This window comes from Rhineura floridana, chromosome 3 (assembly GCF_030035675.1).
Source record: "Rhineura floridana isolate rRhiFlo1 chromosome 3, rRhiFlo1.hap2, whole genome shotgun sequence".
Lineage (NCBI taxonomy): Eukaryota > Metazoa > Chordata > Lepidosauria > Squamata > Rhineuridae > Rhineura > Rhineura floridana.
In genome coordinates, this window is record NC_084482.1 from 136,287,595 (window position 1) to 136,304,802 (window position 17,208).

Genomic DNA, 17,208 nt, shown 5'->3' on the forward strand with positions numbered 1-17,208 from the left:
AAACCCTTCTTGCCAGAATCAAATAGACTAGATTAAATGTTCCTTACCCAGGATCTCTAAGCAGGTAAGAAGAAATGATCCCGTCACTTCAGACAGACCTGGAAACACCCTCGTTTAGCTAAAAATTCTATCTTAATTTCCAATAAGCGAATTTTGTTTGTTTGAGTGGTATGCTCCAAGCACTGTGGTTGATGCTTAATGACATCACTAGGGCCCGCCCCATGACATCACTAGGGCTCACCCCTATGACAATACTAGGACACACCCCTGATGACATTACCAGGCATGCCCCCTATGACATCACTAGGATCTGCCCCTGAAATCTCAGGATTTGGGATGCTTCTGACCTGGCAACCCTAATGTATATATGTTTTGATTGTATAAGCTATATGTCAGTACATTGTAACAGGCTTTTAAATTGCTATGAAGATTTTGATTTGTACACTTAAGTTGTTGATTTTTTTAAAAAAAGAAAGAATTCAAGAAACACAGTGGACAAATTTTGAGCACCATGGTTAAATTTTATTGCATAAGGGTTTATGTGAGTGTGTGTGTGTGTACATGGACCACTCTAAAAAGACTGTATAGGAAAACTCAAAATGGAAAAGAGAACAATTACTGAAAAAGGACAATCAACAAAAAATGGACTTCTTTATATGCAACAATGCGATTAATGCTCCTTTTTTCTTTTGTTGTGCATTATGAATTGTTTTATACTGTTCTGATATTTGTATGGCAAAGAAGAAATAAAATGTTTTTTTGGGGAAAAATTATATACTTTTTTTGTTCAATTTAGTCAGTAAAGCTTTATTTATTTTTTGTTTGCATTATTTAAGTGACTTTCCTAACACCACATGCTCAAAAAGTACTAAAATGGTAGACTGTTGTCACTTCTCTCCATGCCAGCTGCTGGAGTGTATCCCAATGAAGTTGGGAATTAGGAGTAGAGAAAGAAGGCATAATAGATTTAAACGAATCAGTGCAGTTTGTCCATTCTTTCTCAGTTTTGTCTGCTATTTTCAAAAGTACAAATCTCTTTCAAAAATTTTGTTTAGTTACCATAGCTTGAGAAGTTTAGCAAACCATGTGTATACTTCAATAGTAGAGGAAATACAGTGTAGCTTGGACATGTTACAGTATTGACAGCAGCTCTTAATTATGAATAGAGTTAGCTTGATGAGATGGATGAAATTGAATTTAGTAAGCAGGCCCTGTCTAAGGCTATTTCATAGTCACTTTCTGGCAATATTAAAAGATTAACTTTGACTAGAGTCTGCGCAACATAATCTGCTTTAGCGTAGCTTGTTAGGCAGGCAGAGCAATCCAACTCAGGGGAAGCCAGGGGAAGCCAGGGGAAGGGGAGCCGGCACAAGAGGATCCAGTGTGAAGGTCCACAGCATACAATTGCTATTTGGTAGCCTCTGGGCCAGCTGAACACTGGCTCAGTCAGGAGCTGTGTGCAGGGACTGGAAAGTAAAAGTCAGTTCTCACAAATACAGGGGAGTAAGCCCACTACGTTGATTTCCAATTGCAGTTATTTTCTTAGATCAACCTTTTTCCTGGTGTAACATTTGTCTGGATCAAGACCTACAGGAGCGCTCTGAACATGGGTTGGGCATGCCCCCTCCACCCCTCCTTTGACACCCCCCCAGAATGTCCCTTTTTGGGGCCTTCTGCCAACTTCTGCTGCTTCCCCAGCGGACCCCCACCTTAGCCGGCTGGGTTCCTGCTCCAAAACAGCTGATCCAGGCTTCTGCTGGCGTAGCCTGGCTGAGCTGGGACCGAGCCAGATCAGCCGGGGGTTCTGCCATATCCAACTCCCCTCAGCCTGGCATAAATAGCAGTTAGATTAAGCCCTAAATTCTTTCTTCTTCTTCTGACTATTAGAATCTAATCCTGCTTTTTTTTTTTAATAGAAGATGTATACTTTATTTTGAAAGTGTCAAAACACCATTTGGTGGCTTTTAAATTCATGCCAGGAAACAAAAATACTTCTAGGCAGTAAATATTTAAATAACATTTATTTAAATTGCCATTTTGTTTATAATAATGTGTTCAAATGGATATAGATATTTGGATTAAACATGTTATAGTTACGGTACAAAAGTTACAATTTTACTGTACTTAGATTAACATATGACTCTGATAATTGTGAATAAAATGTCCTCTTTTAACAATGGGCTTGATTTAGCCGTAGTTAAGCACATTTAATCCCAAAAGATGTTGATGTTGTTGTTGATGATGATGATGATGATTTATTAAATTTCTATACAGCCCCATAGCTGAAGCTCTCTGGGCGGTTCACAACATAAAAATCAATATACAATATATAATATACAATTCATATTTGGTACAATTAAAAGGAAAAACAATACATCACATTTTAAATAAACATAAGTAAACAATAAATCTCAACAATATACATAACATAATAAGAGAATAAATAAAACAAACCAAATATAGCAATTATTCACTAATAGGCAAAAAACCTTGCGGTTTAAGAACGTACCTATAGCCCACAGCTATTTCTATCAAACTTTCAAAAGCCGGGAAATTGGACAGCTATAGTGAATGCACCAGTGGAGCAGGAGACCTGAACTCCTCTCTGAGATATTGGACTACCCTACAAATTTGTCAGAATGCAAACACAATTTGTGTTGGTCTTTCACAGTCCAATCCACTTGCTGAGCAGCTTGGAAGAATTTGGTAACAATGAGATCTCTTCAAACTGGCTGAATGGGCAACAAAATATAAAATGCAGTTCAGTGGAATTAAGTATGAAGTAATGCACTTTAGGATAAAAACATCACAAATTCATATATGCATTTATGGAATCCTGAGTGGTAGTGGCCAACTAGGATGCAGATCATGGTGGATAAGCTCAAAGAAATGCCAACTCTTGCTGCAGTGGTGAAAACAACAAATTTCAAGATGAGATCATTAGGACACAAAACAGTAAGCATCATAATATTTTAGGCATTTTAGCATGAGTTTTTAAATTGTTTTAAATGTTTAAATTGTGTTTTAAATTGTTTTTAAAAGATGTGATTTAAATTTGTATATGTGTTGTTAATGTTTTTAGGTACCGTAAACCGCCCAGAGAGCTTTGGCTATGGGGCGGTATATAAATACAATAAATAAATAAATAAATAATTTATACAGTGTGGTTGCTTTTGGAATTCTATGCACAACTTTGGACATTCTGTCTTAAAAAAGGGTATTGCAGTGCTGCAAAAGTTGCAGAAAAGGGCAACCAAAATGACTGGAAACATTTCATATGAGGAAAGGCTAAAAGTGCTTGTGGCTATTAAGTTTAGAGGATGCATAATAGAGGTTTAAAAATCATGCATTGTGTGGATAGAGAAATCTTGTTTTGTTTTATCATAATATTAGAACTCAGGGTCAACAAAGGGAATTGATTGGCAAGAGATTCAGGGCAGACAAAAGAGAGAACCTTTTTCACACATGGTTGACTTAGAATTTGCTGCCTGAAGATGTGATGATGGTTACTGGCTTAGTTGACTGTAAAATGAGAGAAGACAAATCCTTGGAGGATAGATTCATAAATGATTATTAGCCACAATGGCTAAATGGAACCTCCAGGTTTAGAGGCAGTATACGTCTCAATAAAAGTTGCTGAGGGCAAACAGCAGGCTCTGGCTAGACACTGTTGGAAAAGGGTAGACTGATCTTTGGTCTGATCCTTCAGTTTCTTCTTATGTTCTTATGTTCCTGAGACCTGCACTTACCTAACCTCAAGAAAGGTATTATAGAGCTGGAAAAGGTTCAAAAAAAGGCAACCAAAATGATCAAGGGGTTGGAGCAATTTCCCTATAAGGAAAGGTTAACATTTGGGACTTTTTAATTTTGAGAAAAAGAGAGTAGGGGAGGGGACATGATAGAGGACTGTACAATTATGCATAGTATGGAAAAAGTTTTTCTTCTCTCATAATACTAGAACTTGGGGTTATCCAAGGAAGCTGAATATTAGAAGATTCAGGACAAACAAAAGAAAGTAAACTATGGAATAGTTAAACTATGGAATTTGATCCCACAAGAGGCAGTGACTGTAAAACGAGCAGCAGTGATGATCATCAACTTAATTGGCTTTAAAAGTGGATTAGACAAATTCACGGAGGAGAAGACTATCAATGACTGCTAGCCATGATGGCTATGTTCTACTTCCACTGTTGGAGGCAGGATGCCTCTGAATAGCATTTGCTGGGAATCAGGGGTGTAAACTTTCTAGTCTCCTGGGAAGGGCGGGGCTGGGCCAAACCAAGGAAAAGGTGAACGTGGGCCAGTGATTATAGTGGTATCTCAGTGGTCTTCTGCTGTGTCCTGACTTTGAAATTCACTTGTAAGATGGTAACTTTAAGATCTGCAAATGTATATGCATATACATAGGAAAAACTGGACAATCTCTGTGCAAGAGAATAAATGGACACAAAGTTAACATTAAGAAAGTTAACACATAAAAGTCTACAGGGGAACATTTTAATCTTCCAGGACATTCAATTGCAGGAGTCTTGTTTCTCCTTCATTCAGAAGGATGACTTATCAATATGAAATGATGAAATTATAGCACCATGGCTGTAGTCTCTGAGCCAATGCAGAGTGCAAAACAGTTGCTGTGCACTCACTCAGTTTCTAAGCAACATACAGAGTTCAAAGTATTGGCAATCTTCTTTTCACTACAGACTTTTAACCAAGCATTGTATAAATGAGTGCAAGCACATTTGGGGGCAATTCCTAACAATTGTGAGGGGCATCATGACTATCCGCATAGCCATGCTCCCCAGGAAAATCCAGAGTAATGCCACCAGGATTTTATATATTTTGTTTTTCTAACACACCTTTAAAAAGCTTCACCTTAAAAACACAGCCATTCAAAACAAACTACTATTAAAATCTCATAATTAAGCTTATGGAGCACGACTGCAATCTTGTGCATAGTTACCTGGGAATAAGCACCATCAAACTCAGTATAGGTTCAACTTGTAAAACACATTTGGCTTTACATGTTGTTTGCTGCTGAGCAACAGATGTCACAATATGCTTATTACCAAATCATAAGAAATCTAGTCATAGGTTCTTTTCTAAGTATCTGGGTACTGTTGTCCTGGCTTTCCCTTCACATTAGGATCTCTAATCTTGGAAGACTCTCTCTCCCCCTTACCCAAGTTTCCTGTCAAGAAAGAAGTAGTGGAGCTTCCTCCTGGCCCTGTATTCAGGTTTTCACTGCAGGATGTTGTAGGTGTACTTTCACTAGTGGAAGCATCAACCTCAGAATGGGCTTTCCACTTTCTAATAACAAATCTATCAATGGCAAATTAGTGAAAATGGTGGACTGAAGGCAATCAGGATTCTGCAGGAGGAGAACCACTGTTGCAACTACTCTAGACCCCAGTATATTCGTTCATTAAAAAAACCCCTGCCAGTTTCAGACCAGGGTTAAGGCTATCTCATGTTGGCTCAAGCTAGCCTGCTGAACAAGCTCATGTTAGCTGAACCCCCCCTCATACCGACTCTTTTAAGCAGTTTGACATTGTTTCTTTTTGTCTAAATTGCATATAAAAATAGGAGGGTGATAGCCATGTTAGTCTGTAAAATCTGAAAAAAATGATGAGTCTGTGGCACTTTAAAGATTAACTGTTTTTATTTAAAGAAGGCATAAGTTTTCTTAGGCCAATTTCTTCCTCAGATGCATGAGTGAAGAATCAGGCGGGGTGGATATATAGTGTTGTACACACTCCACTCTCCAAGTGGTGAGAGACTTCCAGGGGTTCCTGTACTTACCCAGGGTTTGATTTCCTTGGAATGTAGGTCAGCAGAGACTGTGGTGTGTTTATGATATGTGGTTTATTTACTGATTCATAAGGTCGCCATAAGTTGTAGTCGACTTGGAGGCACATAACAACAATAAACAACCTGAACGTAAGATGGCAGGGCTCACAGCATTAACACTCCAACAGATCTTGCATACCCATTAGGTTTCTAGGGGAGTCCCCAAAGCCATGGCTTGGGATTTGGCATAGAGAGCAAATCTCTCTCTGTCTTTCCAACTTCCAGCTCCAAATCAGACTAACACTGGCACACACAGACTACTTCCTGCCCCAGCCAGGTGATGGAGGGACAGCTACCTCCATTCCTATGGCAATACATATTTTCTTGGCCAAATCCTTATACATGTTAATTGGGCACTTGAGGGGAACAGCTGCAGCACTGGGGGACTGGAGAAGACCTGCCCTGGGAGTGAGTATGTGAGCATCTGGGTGCTTGCTTGCTTGCTCGTCTGGATTGCTGTCTCTTGAGATAACTGAAGGACTGGGACCCCGTGCCTGACCCTGACTCCAGAGAGAGGCTGTAGTCAATCTTGCAGCCTCTTGCATCAGCTCCTGGCTGGGTCAAGGGGCATAAAAGCCCTACTGCCCTTAGGTGGCGGGTCTGCTGCCAGTGGGGTTGCCACTGAAGGGGCAACACCAAAGGGGGTCACCCCTTGGGGAGTCCTTTAGGGAATCCCAAGGGTGAGGGCACTACCGTTTCTATTTTTTTTACCAATCTAGAGGAGATTGGTAGTGGGGAGGGCATGTAGCGCATGTGTAGTTCCTGCACAGGGTGAGAGCCTGTGCAGTGAAGAGAATGATAGGAGAAAGTCGCCAGATGCCTTCAGAGTGAGAGTCTGCAACTGGCAGAAAGCTGGCCCACCCTGGGTGTGAGACGGGGGTAATAGATGTGCCCTGATACTGAGTGGGTCTGACTGTTCCCAATTCTCTCAGAGGCCTACTGGGATAACTTGTTCAGGTAGGTTTTGTTGGTGGGCTCTTGTTGGGTCCATATCAGGTGTTTAGGAGGAGTCCTAGTAAGGAGGGACAGTTTCAGTGATCATGGGTAAAAGGAGGTATAGCCATGGGGAGGTGGTGAGCTACCATAGAAGATGAGGGAAAGGCTATCTACTCCTTGTTCCTCGCTCCCATTCCTCTCATGGACAGGTTCCTCATTGCTCATCTACTGTGCCCACTGGCCTGTGTGTTGTTGTTTAATGCCAGATTGGCACACAATAAGACCATATGCACCCATGATTTAATCATGTATGAAGGTGCTGATTTGGTGTGCATTACTGAGACCTGGGTGGGTGCGCTGGGAGGAGTTGAGCTGACCCAAGTTTGCCCATCTAGATACTCAGTGCAACACCAGCACAGGCTGCAGGGCCGGGAGGAAGGAGTTGCTGTGGTCTACAGAACTTCTATCTCTGTCACCAGGAAACCACTCTGTCTTGGAGCTGGCTGTGAAGGCCTGTGCCTGGTGTCGGGTCAAGGAGACAGTAAACTAGGATTGCTGCTGGTGTAACATCCACCCTGCTGCCCAGCAGCTTCTCTGACTGAGCTGGCAGAGGCCATCACAGCTGTGGTTTTGGAGGAGCCCAGAACGATAGTCCAGGGTGATTTCAATGCCCTACTCGAGAGTTCATGGCCTCCATGATGACCATGGGACTGTCTCAAGTTGTCCCTGGCCCGACACTTGGGCAGGGCACATCCTCAACTAGTTTTTTTTGCTCCAGATGAAGGAAGGGATGGTCTGGGGATGAGTGGTGGTGGATGTCACACAATTGTCATGGTCTGACTACTTCCTGATGAAGTTTTATCTTATGGCTCCGATCCTCCCTTTCAGGGGTAGTGGACAGATTAAGGTGGTCCACCCCTGGAGACTAATGGAATCCATTGGATTCCTGAATCCCCTGCAGGAGTTCCCAGTAGATAGAGCAGGTGACCCTGTGGAAGCCCTTGTCTTGCTGTGCAACAGCAAGCCGCGTCGGGCTCTTGACACGGTTGCCCCCATGTGCCCTCTCTGGCATTGTGCAGCCCAGTTTGCACCTTGGTACACCAGTGAGCCTAAGAGCAATGAAACAGGCTGGACAATGGCTAGAGCACAAGTGGTGAAAGACGTGCTGTGAGGCTGATCGGGTATGAGTAAAATATCATAACTATGCCCACTCTATGGCGGTGAGGGTGGCAAAGAAGGCCCAGTTCTCTGCCACCATCGCATCCTTAAGTAGCCATCCAGTGGAGTTTTTCCATATTGTCAGGGGTCCATGAAATGGACTTGACATCAACGCCACAAAATGGAGTTTTAGACCCTTCAGAGGCCCACTTTGAATTGTTTGCAAAGTTGCTCGCCTCCGTAACAATCTTAATGCCCCATCCATATCTACTGTTGTCCCCATTGAGGTGTCCAATGCAATGTCTGCTGCAAATTCTTGGGATCAGTTTCAGTTTATGTGGCCTGATGATGGGGACAAGGTGCTTGCGACGATGCTGCCAGCAACATATCCTCTCCACCCTTGCCCTTCTTGGCTTATTAAAGGTTGCTGAGGAGGTTTGACCTAGTGCATCTAGGGTGTGGCCAATGCATCATTGTGGGAGGTAGTGGTTCCAGCTGCCCTGAAAGAGGCAGTGATCTGACTCCTCTGAAAAAGCCCACTCTGGACCCATTGGTTTGCTACAACTACTGCCTGATTGCAGATACCCCCTTCTTAGGGAAGATGATTGAGAGGGTTGTGGCACAGCAATTGCAAGTACTCTTGGATGAAACAGATTATTTTTACCTATTCCAATCTGATTCATGCCTGGTTATGGGACTGATTCTGCCTTGGTCTGGGTTCAGGCCTGGTCATGGTATTGAATCAGCCTTGGTTGCCCTGATGAATCACCTTTATTGGGAGAATGACAAGGAGAGTGTGACCCTGTAATTCATACTTGATATCTTGGTGGCTTTTGATACCATTGACCATGGTATCTTTCTAGGCCGACTTGGTGAGATGGGTATTGGAGGCACTGTTCTACAGTGGTTCTGATCCTTTCTCCTAGATCGTGTTCAGAGAATAGCCCCCTGGCAGAAAGACCAACCCTGCAATCACATAACAATAGTCAACTTCCTGGCCATACAATTACAGATCTTAAAGTCATTAAGCTCAAGAACACAAGAGCTTAACTTCAAAACAATCTCAAGATGGCACATGACTCCACTTAGACTAAAAAGAATAGCAAAAATGATTGTTTATTGTAAAATCCGTTATTTAAACCTCTCTCTCACTATATCTATATTAAGGTTGCCAGGTCAGAGGCACCCCAAACGCTGAGATTTCAGGGGCAGGCCCTAGTGATGTCATGGGGTGGCCCTAGTGGTGTCATTAAACATGATATGTTAAGCATACCACACAAAAATATTCTCCGATTGGAAATTAAGCTAGAAATCTTAGTTAAATGAGGGTGTTCCCAGGTCCAGTTGAAGTGATGTGATCATTCCTTCTCACCTGCTTAGGGAGCCTGGGTAGGGAACATTTAATCTATCCTACTTGCTTCTGGCCAGGCCAGTCACCAGAAGGCCATTGTAGGAAGAAGGGAGCCCAGTGTTGTGAAGATGTTAGATGGAGCACTAAGGAGTAAAGACAGATGCTACTGAAGGCTGCAATTCTAAGCACACTTACTAAGGGCTTAAGCCCCATAGAACTCAACAGGACTTACTTGTGTAGATATTGTTAGGATTGTGCTGTTGGTAAGGCTTGACTACAGATCCTCTGCAAAGATATTGATATCAAAGCAGGGTTGGCAACCCCCTGACTGGAATGCCCTGCCCCTACCTTTTAACATGGCTGCTCCAAACCTCTTTACATACTTGACCCTTCACTGCAGAGAGAGGTTTGAGAAATGAGTCAGAGTTAAGAAGATTCTCTAGGCTTTCCTACCTACCCTGTGGGCTGCTATAAACTCACTTTGATAGCCAACACAATTCCAGTGAGTAATAATTGACAGCAAGAAAACATACATGGTTTGCTCTTCCTTCACAGGCAGTACCTGGGGAACAACAGCAATTGAAACCACACTTCCCAGTATGTGAATTCTTGTTTACCATTATTGGGCAAGAAACAAACCATCACAAAAAGAACCAAGTGCATTATCAGTGGGTTTAAGGGAGTTGAGCTGAGCACATGGAACCACTCTTGTTGCTTCTATGGATGTAAGGGAGTGATGTCAGAGGTAAATGAAATGCAAATAAAAAAAGAAAAAGAAAAGACATAAGAACATAAGAAGAGCCTGCTGGATCAGGCCAGTGGCCCATCTAGTCCAGCATCCTGTTCTCACAGTGGCCAACCAGGTGCCTGGGGGAAGCCCGCAAGCAGGACCCGAGTGCAAGAACACTCTCCCCTCCTGAGGCTTCCGGCAACTGGTTTTCAGAAGCATGCTGCCTCTGACTAGGGTGGCAGAGCACAGCCATCATGGCTAGTAGCCATTGATAGCCCTGTCCTCCATGAATTTGTCTAATCTTCTTTTAAAGCCATCCAAGCTGGTGGCCATTACTGCATCTTGTGGGAGCAAATTCCATAGTTTAACTATGTGCTGAGTAAAGAAGTACTTCCTTTTGTCTGTCCTGAATCTTCCAACATTCAGCTTCTTTGAATGTCCACGAGTTCTAGTATTATGAGAGAGGGAGAAGAACTTTTCTCTAGCCACTTTCTCAATGCCATGCACAATTTTATACACTTCTATCATGTCTCCTCTGACCCGCCTTTTCTCTAAACTAAAAAGCCCCAAATGCTGCAACCTTTCCTCGTAAGGGAGTCGCTCCATCCCCTTGATCATTCTGGTTGCCCTCTTCTGAACCTTTTCCAACTCTAGAATATCCTTTTTGAGATGTGGCGACCAGAACTGTACACAGTATTCCAAATGTGGCCGCACCATAGATTTATACAACGGCATTATGATATCGGCTGTTTTATTTTCAATACCTTTCCTAATTATCGCTAGCATGGAATTTGCCTTTTTCACAGCTGCCGCACACTGGGTCGACATTTTAATCGTGCTGTCCACTACAACCCCGAGGTCTCTCTCCTGGTCGGTCACCGCCAGTTCAGACCCCATGAGCGTATATGTGAAATTCAGATTTTTTGCTCCAATATGCATAATTTTACACTTGTTTATATTGAATTGCATTTGCCATTTTTCCGCCCATTCACTCAGTTTGGAGAGGTCTTTTTGGAGCTCTTCGCAATCCCTTTTTGTTTTAACAACCCTGAACAATTTAGTGTCATCAGCAAACTTGGCCACTTCACTGCTCACTCCTAATTCTAGGTGATTAATGAACAAGTTGAAAAGTACAGGTCCCAATACCGATCCTTGAGGGACTCCACTTTCTACAGCCCTCCATTGGGAGAACTGTCCGTTGATTCCTACTCTCTGCTTTCTGCTTCTTAACCAATTTCTTATCCACAAGAGGACCTCTCCTCTTATTCCATGACTGCTAAGCTTCCTCAGAAGCCTTTGGTGAGGTACCTTGTCAAACGCTTTTTGAAAGTCTAAGTACACTATGTCCACTGGATCACCTCTATCTATATGCTTGTTGACACTCTCAAAGAATTCTAATAGGTTACTGAGACAGGACTTTCCCTTGCAGAAGCCATGCTGGCTCTGCTTCAGCAAGGCTTGTTCTTCTATGTGCTTAGTTAATCTAGCTTTAATAATACTTTCTACCAGTTTTCCAGGGACAGAAGTTAAGCTAACCGGCCTGTAATTTCTGGGATCCCCTCTGGATCCCTTTCTGAAGATTGGCGTTACATTTGCCACTTTCCAGTCCTCAGGCACGGAGGAGGACCCGAGGGACAAGTTACATATTTTAGTTAGCAGATCAGCAATTTCACCTTTGAGTTCTTTGAGAACTCTCGGGTGGATGCCATCCGGGCCCGGTGATTTGTCAGTTTTTATATTGTCCATTAAGCTTAGAACTTCCTCTCTCGTTACCACTATTTGTCTTAGTTCCTCAGAATCCCTTCCTGCAAATGTTAGTTCAGGTTCAGGGATCTGCCCTATATCTTCCACTGTGAAGACAGATGCAAAGAATTCATTTAGCTTCTCTGCAATCTCCTTATCGTTCTTTAGGACACCTTTGACTCCCTTATCATCCAAGGGTCCAATTGTCTCCCTAGATGGTCTCCTGCTTTGAATGTATTTATAGAATTTTTTGTTGTTGGTTTTTATGTTCTTAGCAATGTGCTCCTCAAATTCTTTTTTAGCATCCCTTATTGTCTTCTTGCATTTCTTTTGCCAGAGTTTGTGTTCTTTTTTATTTTCTTCATTTGGACAAGACTTCCATTTTCTGAAGGAAGACTTTTTGCCTCTTTGAGCTTCCTTGACTTTGCTCGTTAACCATGCTGGTATCTTCTTGGCCCTGGCGGTACCTTTTCTGATCTGCGGTATGCACTCCAGTTGACCTTCTAATATAGTGTTTTTAAACAACTTCCAAGCATTTTCGAGTGATGTGACCCTCTGGACTTTGTTTTTCAGCTTTCTTTTTACCAATCCCCTCATTTTTGTGAAGTTTCCTCTTTTGAAGTCAAATGTGACCGTGTTGGATTTTCTTGGCAATTGGCCAGTTACATGTATGTTTAATTTAATAGCACTGTGGTCACTGCTCCCAATCGGTTCCACAACACTTACATCTCGCACCAGGTCCCGGTCCCCACTGAGGATTAAGTCCAGGGTTGCCGTCCCTCTGGTCGGTTCCATGACCAACTGATCTAGGGAATAGTCATTTAGAATATCTAGAAACTTTGCTTCTTTGTCATGACTGGAACACATATGCAGCCAGTCTATGTCCGGGTAGTTGAAGTCACCCATTACTACCACATTTCCTAGTTTGGATGCTTCCTCAATTTCATATCTCATCTCAAGGTCTCCCTGAGCATTTTGATCAGGGGGACGATAGATCGTTCACAGTATTAAGTCCCTCCTGGGGCACGGTATCACCACCCACAATGATTCTGTGGAGGAGTCTGCCTCTTTTGGGGTTTCGAGCTTGCTGGATTCAATGCCTTCTTTCACGTATAGAGCAACTCCGCCACCAATACGTCCTTCCCTGTCCTTCCGATATAGTTTATATCCAGGGATAACCGTATCCCACTGGTTTTCTCCATTCCACCAGGTCTCGGTTATGCTCACTATATCAATGCTCTTCTCTAAGACCAAGCACTCCAGTTCTCCCATCTTGGTTCGGAGGCTCCTAGCATTAGCGTACAGGCACTTGTAAGCAGTGTCTCTCTTCAAGTGTCTTTGGCACTTGTGGTTAGGCCTGTGGTAATTTTGCTCTTCTGAATTTATATCCTGTGCCCCTGCTCTCACAATGCCTACTTCTAGGCCTACCCCTTTTAAAATTTCATCATTTCTTTGGTTTTTATCCCAGGGGGGAGGTTTATTCCGAACCGGACCTTTCTCAGCTCCTGTTGGGTTTTCCCCCTCAGTCAGTTTAAAAGCTGCTCTGCTACCTTTTTAATTTTAAGTGCCAGCAGTCTGGTTCCATTCTGGTTCAAGTGGAGCCCGTCCCTTTTGTACAGGCCCGGCTTGTCCCAAAATGTTCCCCAGTGCCTAACAAATCCGAACCCTTCCACCCGACACCATCGTCTCATCCACGCATTGAGACTGCGAAGCTGGGCCTGTCTGGCTGGTCCTGCGCGTGGAACCGGTAGCATTTCAGAGAAAGCCACCTTGGAGGTCCTGGCTTTCAGCATCCTACCTAGCAACCTAAATTTTGCTTCCAGGACCTCACGGCTGCATTTCCCCATGTCGTTGGTGCCAACGTGCACCACGACCACTGACTCCTTCCCAGCACTGTCTACCAAACTATCTAAACGACGGGCGATATCCGCAACCTTCGCACCAGGCAGGCAAAACACCTTGCGGTCTACACGCCCATCACACACCCCACTGTCTATGTTCCTAATGATCGAATCACCCACTACAAGGATCCCTCCACCCCCTGGAGATATATCCTCGGCACGAGAGGATAGCTGCTCATCCCCCAAGGAATGGGTCCCTTCTAAGGGATCGTTTCCCTCTTCCTCAGCTGGATGCTCTCCTTCCCCGAGACCATCGTTCTCCACGATAGCAGGAGAGCTATCATCGTTGGAGTGGGACACAGCTACAACGTCCCTGAAGGCCTCCTCCACACACCTCTCTGCCTCTCTCAGCTTTTCCAGGTCCGCCACCTTGGCCTCAAGGAAATGAAGTCATTCCCGGAGAGCCAGGAGCTCATTGCACTGAGAGCACACCCACAACTTCTGTCCAACAGGAAGATAGTCGTACATGCTGCAGGCGGTGCAAAACACTGGAAAGCCCCCACACCCCTGCTAGCTTCTTACCTGCATAGTTTTGTTTAAGGTTTATTACGTCAGTGGGTTGGAGACTGCGGTTTAGTTGAGGTCAGGGAACAGACGGGCAGAGTGGGGGGCCCTGCTGCCGAACTCGCTCTGCTGCTTAACTCACCTTGACGCTTTGTCAGCTGGGGCTCCCTCTAGCTCGTGGAGCAGGCTCCCTCGCTAGGGTGCTCTGACTTTATATGTATGGCTGGTTCCTCCCAGCTACTGCTGCCAGCCAATGATGTGTTACTTGAGGCTGATGGCTATCAGCTGGGGCTTAACTCTTTAGTATTCTCTCAGGCTTCCTTCCTTCCTGAGTGAGGGGCGGGGCTGTTTAAGCTTTTGGCTGCTTTTAATCTAATCAAGGGGCTGCGCCTTCCAGGCAAGTCTTTTGTGTTTGTTGTTTTCCCACCTAGAACAGCCTGACCTTTCTTTAACCTAGGGAAACAGAGCTTGTGGTTGTGTTTCAGTTGGTGATTTCCTAAATGCAGGGCTGTAGTCATTTGGGGTCTCAGGGGATCTTAGTCCCCTTACATTTTGGGGAGCAGGGTCCTAGCAGGGTCCCCATGTCTCCAGCATCCTATGAGCCAATCAGCATGAAAGGCATGTTAGCCACTGAAAAGAGTCTTCTAACATGCTTCCTTTTCTTTTTCTGCTGATTGGAGCTAATCAGAGTGAACGGAGGTGAGTAAGCTATTGAGAAGGCTCTTTTCAGCAGCTAACACTCTCCCCTTTCATGCTGATTGGTTGCTAGGGATGTCTGTTGTTGTGGGAGAAGGCATTAACATGGATCTCATTCTCAACTGATAAGGAAGTTCACTCACCCAACCCAAAATTCAGGATCATGCCACTTTAAGCTGTTTTGCAACTGTTTTATGGCTACTTGATTTTAAATGGATTTATTTCTTGTTGTGAGCTGCCTTAGTTTCCAATCGGCAACCCTACCTCATAAGGTTGTTGGAAAGACTCCATACACACACACACTGAAGTTGTAAAAATACATACACCACATATATATTGTCAAAACCAATTGATCACTGAAGAACATTTTTTAAAAAATCAGTATTAGTTTCCTACCAAATAAAAGCAGTGACACCTAAGTAAGCCCCGTCTAATTGCTTTAAAATTGAATTGGAGGGGGAGAGAAAGATTTACAACACATATACAGTCCTCAAAAGTGCCATTGATTTACAGCACAATTCTAACCATGTCTACTCAGAAGTAAGTCCTCTTGAATTCAATGGGGTTTACTCCTGGTATGTGGGATTCCCATTGCAACTTTAATCCCAGAAAAGTGAGTATAGAATTAAAACTTCATATTGGGAAGGTTTTCAAAACAGTCTATGGATTAGAAACATTAACTGCCTTCTTCAACAGCCCTGGAAAAATTAAACTTTCTTGACTCCTCCTGGGCTCGTGCTGGGAGGAAGAGCGGGATAGAAATCAAATAAGAATAATAAGAGTAATAAGAATTAGAAAAGAATAACAGATATAATAGCATCATAAACTTGCATGTACACTTCTTTTAAATTTATGTATAATGTATAATATGCTATTTTCCAAGGATTTAAAAAAACCCTGCATGTACACTTTTATTATAATTATAACTAAGATTGTTTATAGTAAACAATTGCCTACGAAGATCCTGCTGTGATTTTTTGTTCTACATTTTACACACACAAACAGAAAGGGACTTTTGCTACTGCTGAAAGCTATAAACTTACTCAATTTATGAGGTTTTCAGACAGCAGGAAAAGTCAACATTTTTCTAGACTTGCAATGGGTTCTAGCTATTACCTGGAGGCCAACAAATCCCTTGTCAACCACAACCCTGACTTCACTTATTGGCTACAAATCTGAAAGGGTGGAGTTAGAGCATCCAGCTACAAGCTCATTTAACAGAAGTTGTGGGAGAGGGGGCAGACGTTTTGGTGTATATCTCTTAAACCAGACCACCTAGAAACTTAATTTTTTTTAAATGAAAGCTGAGAGTCTGGAGATTGGGGTACTCACCTGGAGACTCAGAAACGACCCCAAAAATCCAGAGTGTTTGGCCAAAGCCAGAGAGTTGGCAACCCTTTTCGTATTCTGCAATGTTAAATTTAAAATCCCCCCATACCATTCTGCTGCTTCCCATAAGTTCATTTCAAAACAAAACTTTATAAAACTTATAGTCCTGAACTCAGAAATGCTTGCTTAACAATCTAAGTTTTCATGGTGGTACACAAAACACTCAGAGAGAATTGAGAGTTCAAAGTGTAAAACATGAGGAAAAAAATCCAGACCTCTGTTGGATTTTTTTCTATCAGTGGCCCCATAATTTGTCAAAATTCATTAAAAATCAGCCATGTTCACAGAGTACCTGGAATCCTATTACTGACCTTGGCCTATACTCTGGCCTTCATCTTCTGCAGTTAAAAAGTTTTAAAAAATGGCTCGCTGATTTGTAATTAATTTAAGAAATTTAACATTGGAGTCAATGATAAGCATGGGCATGTACAGCAAGAACCAACTGTCAGTATTCTAAAAGCCAGACTCACAGCTGTTTGGCTTGGCTAATCAGGGGGCCACACCCACACCAGACATTTATTCCACTTTAAACAGTCATGGCTTCTCCCAAATAATTCTGGGAAGTGTAGTTTGTGAAAGGTGCTGAGAGTTGTTACAGAGTTATTCCCTTTACAGAGCTCAAGTGGCCAGAGTGGTTTAACAATCCCTCTTCTGGGGATTGTAACTCTGTGAGGGGAATAGGGCCTCTCCTAGCAGCTCTCAGCACCCTTCATAAACTATACTGCTATGTCTGTCTAAAGTGCAACAAGGTCTGATATGGAAATGGCCAATGTCAGCTTTGGTTTAAATTTGGGTGGGAGACTACATGTGCCTGCTGTAGAATAAAAAGGTGGGAAAAACCCTGAAAAACAGTGATACTGTTCACAATGTACACAAAGAAGTGTACATGCAAAGCCGCCCTGGGCTCCTGCTGGGAGGAAGGGCGGGATATAAATCAAATAATAAATAAATAA